This window comes from Martes martes, assembly GCF_963455335.1.
Source record: "Martes martes genome assembly, chromosome: 13".
NCBI lineage: Eukaryota > Metazoa > Chordata > Mammalia > Carnivora > Mustelidae > Martes > Martes martes.
This window is the reverse complement of record NC_137901.1, coordinates 29,779,632-29,800,424: the sequence shown is the minus strand read 5'-3', so window position 1 is coordinate 29,800,424 and position 20,793 is coordinate 29,779,632.

Genomic DNA, 20,793 nt, shown 5'->3' with positions numbered 1-20,793 from the left:
GGTGGGGGGGGGGAGCAGGCTCCCCGCTGAGCAGAGAGCCCAATGCGGGGCTCAATCCCATCATGACCTGAGCCGAAGGCAGAGGCTTTAACCCACTGAGCCACCCTGGCGTCCCTATGTTACAGTCTTTTTTTTTTTTTTTTTTAAGATTTTATTTATTATTTTGACAGACAGAGATCAGAAGCAGGCAGAGAGGCAGGCAGAGAGAGAGGGAGGAAGCAGGCTCCCTGCTGAGCAGAGAGCCCGATGCGGGGCTCAATCCCAGGACCCTGAGATCGAGCCCGATGCAGGGCTCGATCCCAGGACCCTGAGATCATGACCTGAGCCGAAGGCAGAGGCTTAACGCACTGAGCCACCCAGGCACCCCTGTTGTAGTCTTTTTAAAAATAAAATGACACAAGTACAAATACAAAGAGTATGATGCAAATTATACCCTGTCATAGAATGAAGAGTTAATTTTAAGACTATTTGTACCAAGACAACTTGATATGTATCAAGGTTACTTTGAATTTAGAATTTTTCCAATAGCTTTAAAATTGGATTTCATATATGAATGTACTCTGTGTAGATGTGACATAAGGTATACTGAGAGTCACTTAAGTACTATTCTGATTGACTGACTTCATCCATTCTCACTGCCTTTCTATTGCCTTTCCCTGGCCTTGGTCAAACTATTTGGAAAGAAAATTAAACTCCTAGGAAAAAAAAAATGGAAAATTGATTTTTAGTTAAGTTTTATTTATTAAATGACATAATATTGGAGAAGTGAATATTGTTGATATTTTGTCTGAGAATATTACCCCCTATAATTATTTATATATTATATACACAAATATATAATATATATAATATGTATATAAAAGATTCACTGTAAAAATCATCATGATTCTTTAAGATAAGTGATGGCTTAAAATAGCTACAAATGCGAAATAAAATTGTTAAAGCAAACATTTTTACTTTCTGGACCATCCCGATATCTTAGAAAAACAAAAGTTTTAGAGACAAATTGGTTTGCTGGAGAGCAAGCACTGGGTGGTAAGAAATGCCCAGGCATTTCATTTTAGCAATATTTTCCTCTGTTTCATTCTCCTACATGACCATGGGAAGTCAGGCATGCCTGATGGGAGTCTTTTACAATGTTACAGAAAACTCCATCTCATTTCCTCAATCCATCACTTCTAAATGTCCTGCTTTTTCTGTCTTCAGATCATTTATGTGCTTCATTAGAATTAGACATTCATTTTCTCTGTTTGAAGAAATATTTGTAAATGAGTGGATTTAAAATAACATGATTTACTATATACAGAAGAAACTGTATTTGATGAAAAATAGAAGCAAAACTAAGGGATGGCCTACATGTCCATTTTTTCTTGAAACTTCTGAATGTTGATATATTCCTATAAGAATATGAGTCATTGTTCAAATTCTAGGATATCTAGTTGTTTCCCAGAAGAATTTCATTTCCCATATTCTTTCCAAATAGAAATATTCCTCTGCTCTAGAGAACTCAGATGTATCAGACTACTTGTTTCCCTTGAGAAGACTTCTGGAGAGTGACTGTCTTTCACCTTTTGACTCCTTTGATAGACACATGAGTCTAAACTCTATTACACAAATTCATTTTGCATGATGGTTCCTTTCTTTCCTTTTTTTTTTTTTTTAAAGGTTTTATTTATTTGAGAGAGAGAGTGAGAGAGAGTGTGAGAGGGGAGAGGGTTAGAGGGAGAAGCAGACTCCCAGCTGAGCAGGGAGGCCAATGCAGGACTCAATCCTGGGACTCCGGGATCATAACCTGAGCCAATGGCAGTTGCTTAACCAACAGAGCCATCCAGGCTCCCTGCATGATGGTTTCTGATTATCCTTCTTGGAGTATCAGGTGATCATACTTAAGCAATAAAGTAAATTAACAAACAATGCAAGGCTGGATAAATTAAGGTTCTGAAAGATAGTGTGGACAGCAGGGTGGGGCTGTGGAAGTTCAGAGTAGAAAGAGTAGATTTTCACTGCTGATGAAGCAAGGCTGCACAGAAGAGGAGACTTTATATTGGCATGTATGAAAAAAATAAACAAACAAAAACCAAAAGAGTAAGGAGAGGGTGACAAGAATCCAGAAGAAAATACAGAGTTAACAAAAAATGCCACGGAGGGCAGTAAAGTATAACTTGACAACAGGAAGTAGAAATTTGGTGCTCCAATGAATTAATTTTCATCTTTATTGACATATAAAATTGACATTCAACAAATTGCATATGCTTGAAGTACAGAATTTGTTGAGCTTTGATATAAGCACACACCTATGAAACCATCAACACATGAAAATAGTGAACATATCCATTGACTCCAAGGAGTCAATGCTCCTTATGCTCCTCAGTAATCTATCCCTCCCTTAATCCCCAGGTAACCAGGGACATATTTTTCAGAACTATAGATTACTTCCCATTTTCTAGAATTTTATACAAATAGAATCATACTTTTTATGGTCATGTTTCTTGCATTCATCATAATGACTTTTACTTTCATCAGTACTTTTGCATGCCTCCTATGACATGCTGGTAAATATTTAACAATCAGCTCTCTGGTGGCAGTGAATGGAGTGGGTTTGGAGGGGGGTTCTGATTTGTAGTATTTGCTGATTCATGTAATATCAATACTCCCACCATGACTGATTTCAAGCTACCAACATGATGTCACTGAACTCAAAGTTGACAAGAGATGCACACAATCAGATCTTGAGAACTAATACTAGCCAAATCCAGCTTATCATTGCTTATATCAATGTTTCATTCCTTATTATTGAGTAATATTCCAATATAGGGATATTTGTCAATCCATTCACCCATCAATGAATATTTGGGCTGCTTCCGGTTTAGGGATATTACAAATAGAGCCACTATGAATATTCTTGAACTAGTCTTTTTTTGGACACAGACTTTCTTGTCTCCTAGGCAAATACCTTGAAATGAGATGGCTGGGTATATTGTAAACATATACCTTTTTTTTTTTTTTAAGATTTTATTTATTTGACAGAGAGAGATCACAAGTAGGCAGAGAGGCAGGCAGAGAGAGAGGGGGAAGCAGGGTCCCCGCTGAGCAGAGAGCCCGATGCAGGGCTCGATCCCAGCACCCTGGGATCATCACCTGAGCCGAAGGCAGAGGCTTTAACTCACTGAGCCACCTAGGTGCCCCCAAACATATACCTTTTTAAGAAACTGCAAAACTTTTCCAAAGTGGTTGAACCACATTACATTCTCACCAAATAGTATAGGAATGTTCCATTCAATCCACATTTTCCCCAACACTTAGTATCACCAGAATTTTTCATTTTTACCACTGTAGTGAGATTGTATATACCATATTGTCATTTTAATTAGCATATATCTAATGACTAATGATACTGAATGTCTTTTAACATGCATATCTGTTATCTGTATCCCCTTTGGAAAGTATTCAATTTTGGGGGTTTTTTAAAAAAAATTTTTATTGGGTTCATTTTTATTATTTTTGAATTGTAAAATTTATTTATATATTCTGTTAGAAATCCTTTGCCAGATATACATTTCGCAAATATTATCTTGATATGTGACTTTTCTTCTCATTTTCATAAGGGACTTTTGAAGAGCAAATTTTTTTTTCTTTTTATTATTTTTTTCATCATAATAAGTGTACTCTTTAATTTCCATCATTTATTTCACCCATCCTCCCACCTACCACCCCTCTGGCAACCACCAGTTAGCTCTCTATAGTTAAGAGTCTGGTTTTTGATTTGTCTCTCTCTCTTTCTTCTTCCTTTGTTTAGTTTCTTAAATTCCACATGAATGAGATCATATGGTATTTGTCTTTCTCTAACTTATTTCACTATATCCATGTTGTTGCAAATGGCAAGATTTCATTCTTTTTTATGGCTGAATAATATCATGCTATACATAGATAGATCTGTCTATATCTATGTTTATAACTATATCTATCTCACATCTTCTTTATCCATTCATCTATTGATGGGCACTTGGGCTACATAGTTCCTTTGTAAATAATGCAATATTATCCTGATTTGCAGCTTAGTTCAGTTGTAAATGCTGCTGCAATAAATACAGGAGTGGACGTATCCCTTCGAATTAGGGTTTTTGTAATTTTTGGGTAAATACCCAGTAGTGCAATTCCTGGATCATAGGGTAGTTCTATTTTTTTTTTTAAGATTTTATTTATTTATTGACAGAGAGAGAGAGAGAGATCACAAGTAGGCAGAGAGACAGGCAGAGAGAGAGGGGAAGCAGGCTCCCTGATGAGCAGAGAGCCCGATGCGGGACTCGATCCCAGAACCCTGAGATCATGACCTGAGCCGAAGGCAGAGGCTTAACCCACTGAGCCACCCAGGCGCCCCAGGGTAGTTCTATTTTTAATTTTTTGAGGAACCTCCATACTGTTTTCCACAGTGCCGTACCAGTTTGCATTTCCACCAATAGCCCATGAAGGTTCCTTTTGCTCCACATCCTTGCCAACACTTGTTGTTTCTGGTGTTTTGATTTTAGCCATTCTGACAGGTGTGAGGTAATATCTCATTGTTTTGATTTGTATTTCCCTGATGATGAGTGGTGTTGAGCATCTCTTCATGTGTCTGTTAGACATCTGAATGTTTTCTTTGGAGAAATGTCTGTCCATGTCTTTTGCCCATTTTTAAATTGGATTATTTGTTTTCTAGGTCTTGAGTTGTATTAGTATTTTTATATATTTTGGATACTAACTCTTTATCAGATAGGTCATTTGCAAATATCTTCTTGCATTCAGTGGGTTGCCTTTTAGTTTTATAGTTCCTCTGCAGTATAGCTTTTTATTTTGATGTAGTCCCAAAGTTTTTTTTTGTTGTTGTTTGTTTGTTTTTGTTTACCTTGCTTCAGGAGATATATTTAGAAAAATGTTCCTATGGCCAATGTCAGAGAAGTTACTGATTCTGATCTCTTCTAGGATTTTCATGATTTCAGTCTCAGATTTATGTGTTTAGTCCATTTTGAGTTTATTTTTGTGTATGGTGAAAGAAAGTGGTACAGTTTCATTCTTTTGCATGTAGCTGTCCAGTTTTCCCACCATTCCTTGAAGAGACTGTCTTTTTTCCACTGGATATCCATTCCTCCTTTGTTGAAGATTAACTGATCATATAATTGTGGGTTTATTTCTGGGTTTTCTATTCAATTCCATTACCTATGTATCTATTTGTATGCCAGTACCATACTGTTTTAATTACTACTGCTTTTTAAGACAACTTGATTTCTGTAATTGTGATACCTCCAGTTTTATACTTCTTTTTCTTTTTAAAGATTTTTTTTTTTTTTTTTTTTTTTTTTTTTGAGAGACAGAGCATGCAAGAGCTGGAGAGAGGGGCAGAGGGAGAGGGAGAAGCAGGCTTCCTGTGAGCAGGGAGCCCAACCTGGGCTTGATCCCAGGACCCTGGAATCATGACCTAAGCCAAAGGCAGACGCTTAACTGAGCCACCCAGGTGCCCCTTGTCTTTCTTTTTCAACATTGCTTTAGCTATTCAAGGCCTTTTGTGGTTCCACACAAATTTTAGGATTGTCTGTTTTTTTCTGTGAAAAATGCTGTTGATACTTTAATAGGGATTGCATTAAACGTGTAGATTTTAAAAAGTGTAGTACAGACACTTTAGCAATATTTTTCTTCTAATCCATGAGTATAGAATGTCTTTCCAATTCTTTTTGTCATCTTTAATTTCTTTCATCATTGTTTTGTAGTTTTCAGAGTACAAGTCTTTCACCTCTTTGGTTAAGTTTATTAGTTTATTCCTAGATATTTTATTGTTTCTAGTACAACTATAAATGGGATTGTTTTCTTAATTTCAGTTTCTGCTGTTTTGTTATTAGCATATAGGAATGCAACAGATTTTCATACATTGATTATGTATCTTGCAATTTTACTGAATTCATTTATCAGCTCTAGTAGTCAATCCTTTTTAATTGTTTTTTTTTTTTAAGACTTTATTATTTTTATTTGGCAGACAGAGATCACAAGTAGGCAGAGATGCAGGCAGAGAGAGAAAGGAGGAAGCAGGCTCCCCGCTAAGCAGAGAGCCTGATGCAGGGCTCAATCCCAGGACCACGGGATCATGACCTGAGCTGAAGGCAGAGGCTTTAACCCACTGAGCCACCCAGGCACCCCAAACTTTTTTAGTTTTGATGAAGTCCAGTTCCTTGACATTTCTTTTATAGTTTGTGCTTTTATGTTCTATTTAAGAAATCAGGTCAAAACACAAGGTCACCAAAATATTCTCCTTTGATCTTCCTAGAAGTTTTAGAATTTTATCTCTCAAACCTTGGTGGATATCTTATTTTGAGTTAATTTTTGCATATGATATGAGTTAATGGTTAAGTTTCACTTATTTGGATATGGCTAACAAAATAATTTAGCACCATTTGTTGAAAGATGATTACTTCCCCATTGCTTAATCAATTAAAAGATTATGGATACTCATATATGACTCTAATAAGTTAACACATGCTAACACTTCAAGGGTTTTGAATTTCAGCTTAAAGATTTTGAATTTTATTGTGAGGTGTTCCAGAAAGAAGACAGAGAAATTCTGTGTAAAGAAAAATGATCTTGGGCGCCTGGGTGGCTCAGTGGGTTAAGCCGCTGCCTTTGGCTCAGGTCATGATCCCAGGGTCCTGGGATCGAGTCCCGCATCGGGCTCTCTGCTCAGCAGGGAGCCTGCTTCCCTCTCTCTCTCTCTGCCTGCCTCTCTGTTTACTGTGATCTCTCTCTGTCAAATAAATAAATAAAAAAATATTAAAAAAAAAAAAAAAAGAAAAATGATCTTATAAAGAACAAGTTACATTAATGATTAAAAAATAAACCCAAGGCTCATAACAGAGTGATTTGTAATTTTCTGAGTGGTCTTCAGAGAATTTATTAGAAGTTAACAAATCTCCTCTCAGAAAAATGCCTCAAAGTATACTGACCCCAAATTCTACATATAATATCAATATTCCTTGAATTGCATCTGTGCTCTACCTTAACTAGTTAAGAAATACAGAAAAATATTTAAAAAAAAAACCAAGAAAATCCAAATGTGGAAAGAAGAAGGACCAAGACATCTCCCAAGAAGTCAGCGTGCTTAACTCATTTCACTACTGTATAAAGGACAAGGGACTCTAAGGAAAAGACATGGCTGGGAAAATAATAGTTTATTTCATCATCATCATCATCATCATCAACATCATCATCAACATATAAAGGGTATAAGAAAGAATGGGTGCTGTATTCCAGACAAGCACAAAGAGAGCTCAAAATGTGACCTAGTATGTCCTAGTATGTCTTGCTAGACTTTCATACCCAAAAATTATACATACAACCTCCATCATTCTATACTTCCCCCAAATCCACAACCTGGTTGTTGAAAAGCATCCAAGGTAATCGGGTAGCAAAAGCTTCCTATGAAGTATTAAAGACCACATAAATTAGTATAAAAAGCCAAATGAAATAGGTCATATGATTAGCTTTTCAAAATGTTTTATTGTTGTTTAACTAAGCAGACATCTGTCTGACTAGATAGTTTCATAACAACAGGAATGCAAAACAGTTTTATTTGCTAACCTAAAGCAAGTTAGCTTCAAAATTAAAACAAAACAAACCAAAAAGCAATAAAGTGATTGTAATTTACTGCTGAAATCATTACAAATCTGCTTATCTCCTTCCTGTAGAGAACTTGAGGGCATTTTCAAATAACCATTTTCAAATACCTGTACCTATTTTCCTCATATACCATAGAAATGCCCTGAAAAGTCCAATATGATAACTAGAGTCATACTGAATTATTTCTCTCAAAAAACACTTATTGAGCAAACTGACTTTTCAACAGCCATATCAAACCAGTGACTGATTAAAATAATCTTTTGTATTTGGTTCTATCTATTTTTATTTATTTTCAAACTCCATGACAATTAATATACAGTATTAGTTTCAGATGTACAGGATAACGATTCAACAATTCTACATATTACTCAGTGCTCATGACAGTAAGCGTACTCTTAATCCCCTCCCTTTACCTGTTTCACCCATCCCCCTACCTCCCCCTTGTGGAAACCATTTTAATGATTACTGTATAACATAACTATATTAATGCTTAATAATGCGGCCATATGAGGAAATGTGAATTTATTTTTTATAAGGGTGTTTTCAGGAATGCCTGGGTGGCTCAGTCAGTTAAATGTCTGCCTTCAGCTCAGGTCATGATCCCAGGGTCCTGTGACGGAGTCTGCATCAGGCTCCTTGCTCAGTGAGAAGCCTGCTTCTCCCTCTGCCTGCCACACCCCTTGCTTGTGCTCTTTCTCCCTCTCTTTTTCTGACAAAAAAATAAATAAAAATGTTTTTTAAAAAAGAGTGTTTTCAGATAAATGCATCACTTATTGTATTGGAAAAAGTCTCTTTGTTAGTCCCCATGTTTTGGTGCAAATTACAGTCACTGTATCTGAACAGGTGAAGGCAAATTGTTATAGACCTCTTGCACAGTTCCTAATGGAATGACCGCCAAGCAGAGAATAAACTACAGGAAGCAACGTTAGCTTCTGAAATTACTAAAAGCAGAGTAAATCCATAAGACACTGAGCTACAAAGGAAGAGGAACTGAAATAGTGGAGGAGATATATGGCAGTCAACGGCAGGTGACATCAGATGGGATTTATTCTTTAGTGTATGCAAGCCACTTTCTGCACACTCCCCACATTCTCCAGGAAAGAGGAACGTGGCAAGGAGCTAGATCTTGCATCAGCATGTGAACACAGAGCAAAGGATTACACACTTGCTCCAAAGTAGGAATAGCCACATAAGTGCTTCCAGTACTAGCTTTACACCTTGGATGGGAACAGTGAAAGGGTCCTAGCCAAGGGCCTGATGCCTGCTCCCTCTCCTCATTATACTCCTTGCACAAACAAACTTTTCACCCATTGGATTATGCCTAAAATTATACTCCCAGAGTTTTATTTAGCCTCTCTCCCCCCTGACCACCCTCTCTCCAGTTGTATCTCAGAGTGGATAGATGGAAAATCAGATCTGGAGACTATGAGGGGGGTGATGTTGGGGATGGCAAAAGCAAGAAGCGGTGGGGATCTGGTGAGGAAAGAGAATGCCAGCAGGGAATGAGGCCAGGAGAAAAGCAGGAGGCTCTAAACCAAAAAGCCAAAGGAGCCCTCCCCGAAACCTTCCTCTTACCTATGTGTCTACACCTTCTGGAATAAAACCCATGACTGCATCCTCAGCTCTGCTGTTTTCTTTGGTGTTTGTTTGCATAGCTCTGTCATCTTGTAGCCTGCAAGTTCTAGAGCAAGAATTGTGGGACTCAGTGAAACCTTGGTTTAACAGTAAGTAAATGAATTTTAAAAAAATCCCTCTAATTTTTTATTAGGGTTTTATTGAGGGTTATTTTAGAATGCTCTTAGAAAACAGTCATAATTCTCCGTGTTTAATAATAGAGACTGGGGGGGGGGGACGGTGTCTCCTGAACTTACTATCCCAAATCCATAGTGTTATCTCCTGTGTGTGTTTGTGTGTGTGTTGCTGTGGGGGCTGTGGTTCCGGAGAAGAAAGGATAAGTGATGCTCGAAGAGATTTTTTTACCCTGAAGAGTATCTTAATAGCCAAATTCCATTATTTCAGAGTATCACTTAAAACATTTCTCATCTTGCCATGATGAAAACTGGTTCGGATTCAGAACACTTTCATCTGGAATCCATGTCTTTCTCTGTGGCTGTCTATGCAGCTCTCGGCTCAGAAGCAGACCCCTTCCGCTTTCTGTGAGACAATCTGCTCTTCCTCCTGGTGAATTATAGGCCACAAGTACCTCAGAGTTTCCAGGAGACTGGAACAAAAGCACACATTTGTTGTTTATCTGTACAACGCATCCAAGTGGTTTCTTCCCACTTTAATGGAAGGTATAATTTGGAGCTAAGAGTCTGTAATGTTCATGGCTTTTAAATAGATTATTTCTTTGTTTTGGTTATTTTGAGAGTACATATGTTTCAGCTCCTGGGTAAATTATAGGCTTTTAAGGCTGCACATAGCTATTTTGTTTTTAAGCAGACAGGATTTCCACCTTTATTCCTCCTGAGTTCACTCCCATATTTACAGATGAGAAACAGCAGAGGGTAGCATTTATTTACTTTCTGTGGAATATCAGCCACACATATGCCCGGAAGCCTAATGGTGGTGACTGACACAGGGCTGCCCTCTTGGATCCACATGCCTCTGAGGCCCTTTTCCATAACATCAGAGCAAGTGGACGAGAAGCAAAGCCTGCAGAAGGAATGGCTACGTGAGGTGAAGAGCTGCCCTGCCCTGTCCGTGGAGAAAAGTAAATGGATGAAAACCAAGGGAAATCAAACAGAAGGGCTGAGGAAGTTTCTGCAGTGTCTTAGCCTCCTTTCCTCTGCTTCGAGATAGTAAGAAATTAAGGAAGTGATAACGATAGCCACTCTCCTATTCTTTAGATGGGACAAATTAGGAAAACTGTTCTTTGAAGCTGAAGAGTCATTTGCTGGAACAATCACAATGAATAAAGAGCAATTTTACCCATTTCTTTTCTATAATTCTTATTGATGACAGCAAATGAATGAGGTTAGTCAGAGGCCAGAAATCTCTGTCTGACGGTGGAGGTCAGAAAAGACTGGGGCTAGGTAACAAAGGACGCCCTAGAGGTTTTAAAGTTTTATGTTTACCAATGATTTTTCTCCATGTTATTCCCTCTCTCCCAGTGCTACGCAGCGCAGCTGTTCCCCGGATCAAAAGTGCCCTTCGGTCCCCTGCCGCTCCTTGAATCCCTGCTTGGTCTTTAAGGGCACATTAAAACCCTGGTTCCTCAGCAAAGCCTCACTTTAGTTCTACCACAAAGAAACTACAGCACTTGGGAGAAGTCACTTTTCTGAGATTCCATTTCTCCACCTTCTAAAATGAGCCAATTGGAAATGATCTTTAATGTCACTCCTGTTTCTGGTCCTTGAGTTGATTCCACAGGTACAACAATGTCTGCGTGCCTAGGAAATCTCATCTTCTCCTTACATTTTAGGCACATTCCTTTAATTATGTTCATAAACTGCACTGCATAACTTATATTGTGGTTAAATGGGAGGTTTGCAAGTGCCTAGTTACCTAACTTTTCTTTCTACTGGATTATGAATTTATTATGATAGTACCATTTATAAATTTATTTTTCTGTTCTCCGACGCCATGTACTTTTAAGTTCTCAAATGTATGTGGAATGAATGAATGACCTAGTAAAAGTTGAGATTAAAGATTTTTTTTTAAGATTTTGTTTATTTTATTTGAGAAAGAGAGAGAGTGAGAGAGAACACAAGGAGGAGGAGGGCAGAGAGAGAAGCAGGATCCCTGATGAGCAGAAAGCCTGATGGGGGGCTCTATCCCAGGACCCTGGGATCATGACCTGAGCCAAAGCAAGAGGCTTAACCAACTGAGCCACCCAGGCACCCCCAGATTTGTGTGTGTGTGTGTGTGTGTGTTATAGAGGGGGTGGGGCCAAGGGAGAGGGAGAGAGAGAATCTTAAGTAAACTCCCCACTGAGCACAGAGCTCAACACGGGGCTCAATTTCATGATCCTGAGACCATGACCTGAGCTGAAATAAGGAGTTTGATGCTTAACCGACTGATCCACCCAGGTGCCCTGAGATTAAAGATTTTTAGTAGATAGAATGATGCAATAATGTGTCAGTGTATGGTTTTCTGTTTTCTGTTTATAAGGAAAGAAGAACAGGTAGTTAGACAATCGCTGCCTCACTTATCTTCAGATTATGGTTTTGAGTAGATGAATAATGTTTCAAACTCCCCTACGATGGGGGCATGAAGCATTAAGTTTCTGTTTTCAGAGGGGCTTCATCAGGGTTTTTATGGCCATTTTGTCAGAAGAAGTCACACATGGAATAAAGGGTTATTCTAGTGGGCTTTCTAGTGGGCACAAGAGTGAGTTGATGAACCCAGAACCCTATAGAAGTGATTGCTCACACTGAGGGCATGGAAGTCTAAGACCACAATGTCTGTGACCTTGTCTTGGCAACAGAAACATGAGCTCAGGCTCAGGCTCTGCTAATCAAAGGCTGTAGCTTTCTAGGGTTTCAGATTATCTTCTCACCTTGTAGGGTTTCAGATTATCTTCCAGAAAAAGAAAAGAGGTTAGGCAAGATAATTTCAAATATTCTTACAAGCCTTAAATGATTGTATACTTAAAAAAAAATGACTGTATATCAATAGGAACTGAGATATACTTCATTTCTGAAAATCCCAATAGATGATTATCCAAAGCCACGCAGCTATGAACCAATCCTGTATTTCATAAAATTAATTGTTGTTTTACAAAGGACTTGCTTGAGAAAGTATGCTCATGAATGTTTATTTATACCAATTTCACTTACACACAGTTTTACTATCATGAAACAAAATTGGTAAGCATTGCACGAGTAGGGGTGAGGGGATATAAACATTATCATCATTTACCATTATTGTACAATTTCCTATATATAAACTACAGTGACTAAAAATGATGATTTTACAACTCTCCTATTAATCACAGAACTATTAATCCATTACTGAGTTTATGCTTGCTCCATGAAAAATCCTGATGACTGAGAAAAAGATGAAAACATCGGGGATGCTGAGAATGAGCTCTAATTGAAAGGGCTGGCTTCAGTGAAGTTTATGGTTTAAAGAGGGCTTTCATTTTATGGCTGGCTTTATTTCTTTAAGAGCTAAATTTTACTTCATTCCTCTCATGAATTGCATTTCAGGAAACTTAAGGAGGAAAATAAAATTCTTTATCAAGAAATAGTGAGAGATGATGGATTTGGTACAGAGATGAGGTTCTAAGTCAGGGCTCAATGGCAGGAAAATTGAAAGTCAGAAGTTTACCTTTTCCACCCCAACACTGATTTTTATACTCTTACATATTTCCAGCACCTTTACTTCTTGTTCAAGTGTTGAATGCCTTAGACCATCCTAGATTTCCATGTCATTGTAAAAAGGGGTCTTATAAATTTACACGCTCTGAGCTGTTAATGGTTAAACTTCTTCAAAATACCAAATCCATTATCTAACTAAGACTGAAGGAATTGTAACCAGATTACTAAGGTGTGTATAAATCTTTATACAAAGCACCTTTTCCCATAAATTACCTGATCATAACCTGACAATATTCCTTTGAGATACATATGTTAGATATTATTCAGAGCTCTTATAAATGGTATGGAAAATGGTTCCGAGGGCATAAGGGGCCTACCCAGAGCCACTTAGCTAATCAGTGAAAGAAGATGAATTCCAGTCCAAATTTCTGTATCACAAGAGGCTTCAAAATAGGCTTCTACGGCAGCTATTCATGCTAAACATAAGTGTGTTACCTCAACTTTTCTTCTCAGTGTTGTTTCCTTTTCTATTTTGTCTTTATTCATTTATCACGGAAGTCTTCCATTTTATTATCAGAAAACTCCCAAATTAGAGAAAAGAAACAAAACAAAAGAAAGCAACTAACCTTTAGGGGCAGATATCTAGTTTTCAGTGATCATGGCCAAAATGCCTGCATGTCACCATCTGTGTTCCTACAGATTTCATAAAATAGTGCAATGAAAGTAACATCTCATCTCAACCCCTTAACAGATTAAAAAACAGGATCCCTTGAACAATGTCACACATCTAATTAATAGTAGAACATAGCTGTCAATACTGACCCCTGTACATATTTTTTATTAAAAGTATTATTTTTCCCCTAAAATATTATTTTTCTCTACAATATTCTCTAGGAAAAGAGGTTCCACAAAGTTCCTCAGTACCCTATTCTATTATCCTTCTTACTAGAATCGTTTCTCTCTGTCCGACCAAACTATAAAAATTTCCAAATCATCTATGTCTGTCCTGATCAGAAACCAATCAAGAATTGTGATACGGCTTCCTGAGGATAACATGCCCGTGGTAAAATGACACTTCTGGCTTCTAAAATTTAGTTTAGTGGTGAGACAGCATGTGAATGAAACTCAGCTGCCGTGGAACGTCCATACATCCACGAGGATAAGGAAATCAGGTGTGGTGGACATGGCAATGTGTCCTTCAGACCCCCTGCAAGGAAAGGCCTGCTACAGTTGTGGGAAGAAAGGTCAGAAGCTTAGCTGCTGTGCCCGCTGCTTTGCTTCATGGAGTCGGGGCCCTCTTTTCCTGAGTCACGTCCTTACTACCCCTTCCAGGGCAGCCTGAATTCTGTGCCTGAGCAAGAGGGTATATGATGGTGCCTCCCTCCAGCCTGACAGACGACAGCCCTGATGGGTAATACTTGCTCCAGAGCTGCCCGCCAGCAAAGCAGTGGGCACCGCAATTTGACTTTTTCCTCTGGCCAACTCTGTCTCCTCCCCCTTTCCTTCACAGTGATTACTAATAAACATCTTGTGTCCCAACTATTTCAGTGTCTGCCTCCCAGAAACCGAGTCTGCAACAGAGAGCTGCGGCGCAGGGAGAGCGGCGAGAGCAAACACGCAGGGAGAGGCAGAGAAATAAGAGTCAAAAGGAGAGCTATGATAGCTTTGCATTTTCTGCTCTTATTCTCCTGAACCCAGCTATAATTCTGCCCTTCCATTCTGTGTGCCAACCTTGCAGATTGAAATAAATCACTCTCATTATTTTTGCTATTAGTTTATTCCTTAATTTAATTCAAATCGTTTTTTTTGTCTCTAGAAACCACAGTCATAACTACATAACTGAATGTGACCCAGTGATGTATTTGTGGTACTGATTCAAAGCACAATAAATGCTAAAAGAATGAACATATTAGTGTGTGAGCTTCTAAAGACAAGGAAATAAACAAGAATGCCAAGATTTCAACCATTTGTTCCCCAGACCCACTGTTTCTTTTTTTCTTTGCTTGCATTTATTTATTTATTTAATTTATTTATGCCATCATTCTTCCTCTCAGTATTTTCTGGTCTCTGTGACCAACTGTTCTTCTTCAACAGCCTGGGAAGATTCCTGTGGTGCCAGAACACCAAATGGGTTTTCTAAGAGTGGTATGTTATCTAGTTTGGGATATTACAAAAGACAGCTAGTGCCCAAATCACAGCAGATCTTGTAGGGCAAGGGCTGGACCCGTATCAGAAAAAAGAAATAGATCACAAACAAGAAAATTCAGGTCCTGCTGCATTTTATCCCATGTAGGAGAAATTATACTCTACAGCTCAGTTAAGATAACCAATCCTTTCATGCTTTTAAGTCTAGCATCCTTGGTGTTCCTCCTCTTTCTTCCCAGTTCAATGACATTTTTCTCATCTTTCAAATCCTTAACTTACCAGTCTGGAAGCTCTGTTAGAGGGAGAAACATAACTATTTTTACCTTGATGTCCCTAGTGCTAATAAGCATGGATCACAGAGGATATTTCAGGGTGTGTTTACCTGAAGAGGTAAGTCTATTTACTAATAAACAAATGTCTGGCCTTTTGTCACTATAGTATATTTTATATGAGCTCTTTTTATTTAACCCAGATGACAGGGATTTGCTCTCAGATAAACTGAGACCCCAAAAGAGTTGACCTCAGGCAGATTTTGGGCACGAGTCCAGTGAGGTCTTTTGCAGAAAGAGCCATTTAGCTTTCCACTAGGACGTAGCAGCACCCTCCTTAGCAAGAACAGCAGCAGGCTGGGGAGACGGTTCTGTCCTCAGTCAGCTGCTTCCAACAGTGAATGATAAAAGGAAGACAGAAAACCTTCCTGGGATGCAAGCAGATGAAAATTATACATCCTTACTCCAAAGATTTAGTTTTGTTTTACCAACATAAAAATGAATGAAAAGCAAAAGAGGTTCTTCCAAGTCCCATTTTGCTTGCTGGAGTAGGAAGACGGAAGACTCGGTCAGAAACCCCACGGAAGCCCAACCAAAATGCTCCAGGAAGATTTGCAGTCTCCTGGAAACCAACTGGGCTGACAGAGCCCCAGGGTCTGGGGCAGCTGAGTACAAGAAGTGATGAGTGAATGATTAGTGCAGACTAGGTGAGACTTCAAGCATCCTGGAAAGCGCAAAATGGGAACTAGTTCTTAAAAGAAGCCCCAGTCTTGGAAAGGAGCACAGGATTCATCAGTGCATGAAAAAGCAATGTGGAGTCTTTGACCTAATCAGTGCCTGTAGTTACATTCTCAGCACAACGGTGTCTCCTGATTGGCACGATCATTTTATGGTTCTCTTTTAATCTTTCAAGCTCTCCCTAGGTATCTGTTCCTACTCCCTCCCTGCTTCTTCCTATCTCTCCTTGAGTGGTTCCGACTGACAGCTGCTCCACGCTACACTCCATGCCCTCCTCCATTTTTTCCCCTAAAGATGACCACTCATTCTATCTTAGTCAGTTTCCTTAATTATTATACCCACATTTCTTTCTTTTTTTAAAAAAGATTTTATTAATTTATTTGACTGAGACAGAGACAGGGAGAGAGGGAACACAAGCAGGGGGAGTGGGAGAGGGAGAAGGAGGCCCCCTGCTGAGCAGGGATTCCCCCCCCCCCCCCCATGCGAGGCTTGATCCCAGGACCCTGGGATCATGACCTGAGCCAAAGGCAGACACTTAAAGACTGAGCCACCCAGGTGCCCCTACACCCACATTTCTAGGACTCACAAATATAATCTGAATGACACATAGCTCAGCCTTTTAATTTGTAAAGTTCTTCTCAGCCATTTTTTCAGGAATGGGTGTCTACGACGTAGGTTTTTGCAGGTCAGGGGCTGTGCTTTGTAATTCTTCCAGGTGAGTTAGCATGATACAAGGTCACTAAACATGCTTGCTATAAAGTGACAGATTCATGTGTTATCAAGCATTATATATGTATAAACAATTTGTTCCCTCACCCTATAAAAACATCTGTTCCCTACCCTTTTACAAATATCTTTTGGCATGCTCAAGATGCTTCTGGAAATGAAAAAGGATTTGCTCTAAACACGAACAAACATAAATGTCATCAATAAAAAGACACTATAAATTACACACAAAGCTTCTTCTAGTGAACCCAACCATATCTGAATCTTTTTGTATGTTTGGTATGTTGACAAAACTTTTTTTTTAACCATCCTGTTCGTATTTTAGCAGCAAACTTAAAGCAAATCTCATCCATTGTTATAAATGCATTTTTTGTTAAGTTTTTTTTTAAACTTATTTATTTGCCAGAGATAGAGCAAAAGTGAGAGAGAGACAGAGAGAGCGTGATCACAAAAGCAGGGGGAGTGGCAGGCAGAGGGAGAAGCAGACTCCCTGCTGAGCAACAACCCTGATGCAGGACTCAATCCCAGGACCCCAGGATCATGACCAGAGCCAAAGGCAGATGCTTAACCAACTGAGCCACCCAGATGTCCCATATATCCATTTTTTTTTAATAGATAAACTTCCTGAATATTACTTCATTTTCTTTCTTAAATTTGCACTCGGATTGGTAAGGTTTAAAAAATATTTTTTATATGGAACGCTTTGAGTTGCCTTAATAAAAAGGAGCCTCATGAATCACCAGGTGAGTCTGAGCTGGAGTTCAGCAGCCTATTTATCTCCTGTTGCCATGCCAATGACGTCTGACCACCATATGACGTAATGAGTGCTGTCTAGTTTAATAAGAGATGAGTTCCCCTCCAGTGCTTCAAGACAGAGATTTCAATCAGCTCACAGTCTGAGACTCAATCTACCCGCAGGTTGAAATCTTCCTGTTGGGGGCATCTCAGCTTGCCATGAAGAGTGCTATCAGAAGCACGTTTGCTTGGACCAGCTCCAGACTGAGAAAGCCCGCAGCAAAAGAGAAACGAACAAGCAAGGACAAGAACATTTTCCAAGTAGTGATGACTCCTGATCGTAATCCTAAATTCTCCAGTCCCTCTTTGGATGTGGCACATGTAGATTCTGATCTAAAACCAGTCAAACTCCCAGAAGACTGGTGTCTGAGGAGAAGGCTCTATGAGGTGATAAACAGCAAATGTCCATCCACCCACTGCAACTCAGAATCCACTATAAAAGAGAAGAGTAGGAAGAAAAAAGAAACTCGTACAAGAAGGATTCTCTCTTCTTGGCTGAGGGTCTTGTTGACTGCAAGATGTGCATGGAGCTATGCGTCACACAGATCCAGCAACCAGGGCTGCCCTGTCATTGCCTCATCTCCTCAAAATTTACAACCCCGTATGGGTTTCTTGCACTAGGTGAGAACCCCAACATTCGAATGAAGGAATCACTCTTCTTTGAGTCTGACACAGCTGGTCTTGGAACTCTGTGGTCACAGAGAAAAGAGATTATTAGCCTCCACAGTTACCCATTAAACCTTCTGGGCAGATCAGGAGACTGAGGCAGTCATTCCCAGGATCCTGGATTCTCCCTGAACCAGAGCAGGACAAGATCTTGGGAGCTGATGGGCCACAGTCCCTTTCCTCTTTGACACACTGCTCTGTTGTGTCTGAAAACTATCATTCCAAGGAAGAGAAGTCTTTTCAAAGCCTGACGATGAAGCACCTATACAGCATTAAGCACGCGTAAGCAGAAGTCAGGTATGGCAGAACGATGTTTGGGCAATACAATGTTAACCTAGAGTTTCTGTTTTGGTCGGTCAGAATGGGGTCCAGGCATGGAAGCAACTGCATTATCTTCCTCCCACACCTGGACCATGGCACAATTTCAGCCCTGGAAAGAGAGATCTGCCAGCCTGCTCTAACTGATGGGCAAATTGGCAGTAAAATACGTAATTCTTACTGTGTTTAACTCAGTGTGGCCCCCTGGTACTGTCATTAAGAGCAGTGATTTTTTTTTTTTTTCCTGAATAGTGTGGCTAGCAGAGTATTTCTATTAGAATACTGAAAGCTCTGGCCCTGTATTAATGCAAAGTTACAACCAAAACCAGAAAGAAAAGTAAGCAAGGGTGGGCACAATGAATATAATAATAATGATTTAACACATTTTTGAATGTTAGAAAGGTAATGTAAGAAACTGGATCAAAAGAGCATTTCTATATTATATTTTATTCATATGCTTTACTAAATGATTTTTATAGATCTTGATAATATGTAATTCATACTGCAACATAAAGTTCATGAGGTTCTCTAAGAGTATATTATACACATACTTACAAGCAATGAATATTCATTAGTCTTATCAAATACTCTTTGTTCATTTGATATTTGAATAAAAGTTATCTTTATGGACATATCAGGTGCCTAATACATAGAAAACAAAGCATTGGTAATTGTTTTCATCATTTCATAAATCTTGGAGGCTTGCATGCCTTTTTTGCTTGGCCACTATATTTTGTATCGTATGCTCATTTGGGAAGCCATGCCACCTGCATTACCTGTAATTACTGAGACCAACAAAAGTCTTTTTTTTTTTTTTAGTCTTTTAAGTGTTTTAGGAATGTTGTTTTTCTCATGGATGGCGATTAAAAAAATAGTGTTATGTTCAAATAAACAAGTATTTTCTGAAGTCTCTCCAAGACCAGCTATCTGTGGGATGCTATAGCTAGGGAGGGTAAATGAGGGTCAAGGTAGAATTAATGCCTTTAATGAATTAATGTTCTTTTTGTAGTGACAGAATTGACAGAACTCACACAGAAGAAGCCAGTAGAAATCAATGTAGGAGTGTTGACATTCAACCACAGGAAAATTAGTGCTATCTTGACATGGTAACTTACTTGCCTATAGTTTTTGTTGAAATCCAATATAACAAAGCACCCAACACAAGAATGAGAAAGTTGAATATTATATATTTATCACCCATTCCCAGGAGTGACTCAGGAATGTGAGAGAATTTGTTTTAGGTCAACACTATAATAGAAATGTTAAGTGGCATGCTAACTTTTTCACTCCAAAACTACATACAAATTATCTAACTCAAATCATAGGGTATATTGAGTTCAACTTTTACCTTCTTTTTTCCTTGTCAGTTTTTCTTTGGGCGGGGTGGGGGCAGTACCTCCTTGACTTAATATCGTGCATAATTTCCTTCATTTGCAAAAAAAATCAAGTGTAATTGATAGGTTTATTTGCATCTTTTTTTTTGTAAAGATTTTTTTTAAGAGTTTATTTATTTATCTGATAGAGAGAGAGATCACAAGCAGGCAGAGAGGCAGGCAGAGAGAAAGGGGGAAGCAGGGTCCCCGCTGAGCAGAAAGCCCGATGCGGGGCTCGATCCCAGGACCCTGGGATCATGACCTGAGCGGAAGGCAGAGACTTTAACCCACTGGGCCACCCAGGCGCCCCAGTTTATTTGCATCTTTGCCTAAAACATAATTTTATAGAAATTTATAACCAGATTTACTCTAATATCAATTAGGAAGATTAAATAAAGAGAAATATTTACCCCAAATTTAATATACTAAACCTAGAGATATTCCAAAATTTAAAAAAGTTTAAGAAAAAACTCTAATAGGGACATCTTTGAAAATTAAGGAGAAAAGCATGACTGGCTCTAGTCTATGACTGAGAATAACAAACTTGATCTTTATAGAATGTCCTTTTCCCATCTAGATGAAAAAATGGGAGTCTGCTTCAGTGAGACTAAACAAATCATTCAGAATTACATGGCTGTTAATGTGGCAGAGTCAACATTTTAAGTCAAGATATCTAACTTGCAAATCAATGCTGTTCCATTATTGACATTTAATTTTAACAACAACAAAAAAGAACTCATCAATTGATTAACTAGTAAGCAAGATCATAAAATAGCAGATCATGTGGTAAATAAGTAGCTTCCATCAAATAGGGATGGAGGGAAGTTAGATTCAAGGCTCTGTGCTTTGCTCAGGAAAAGT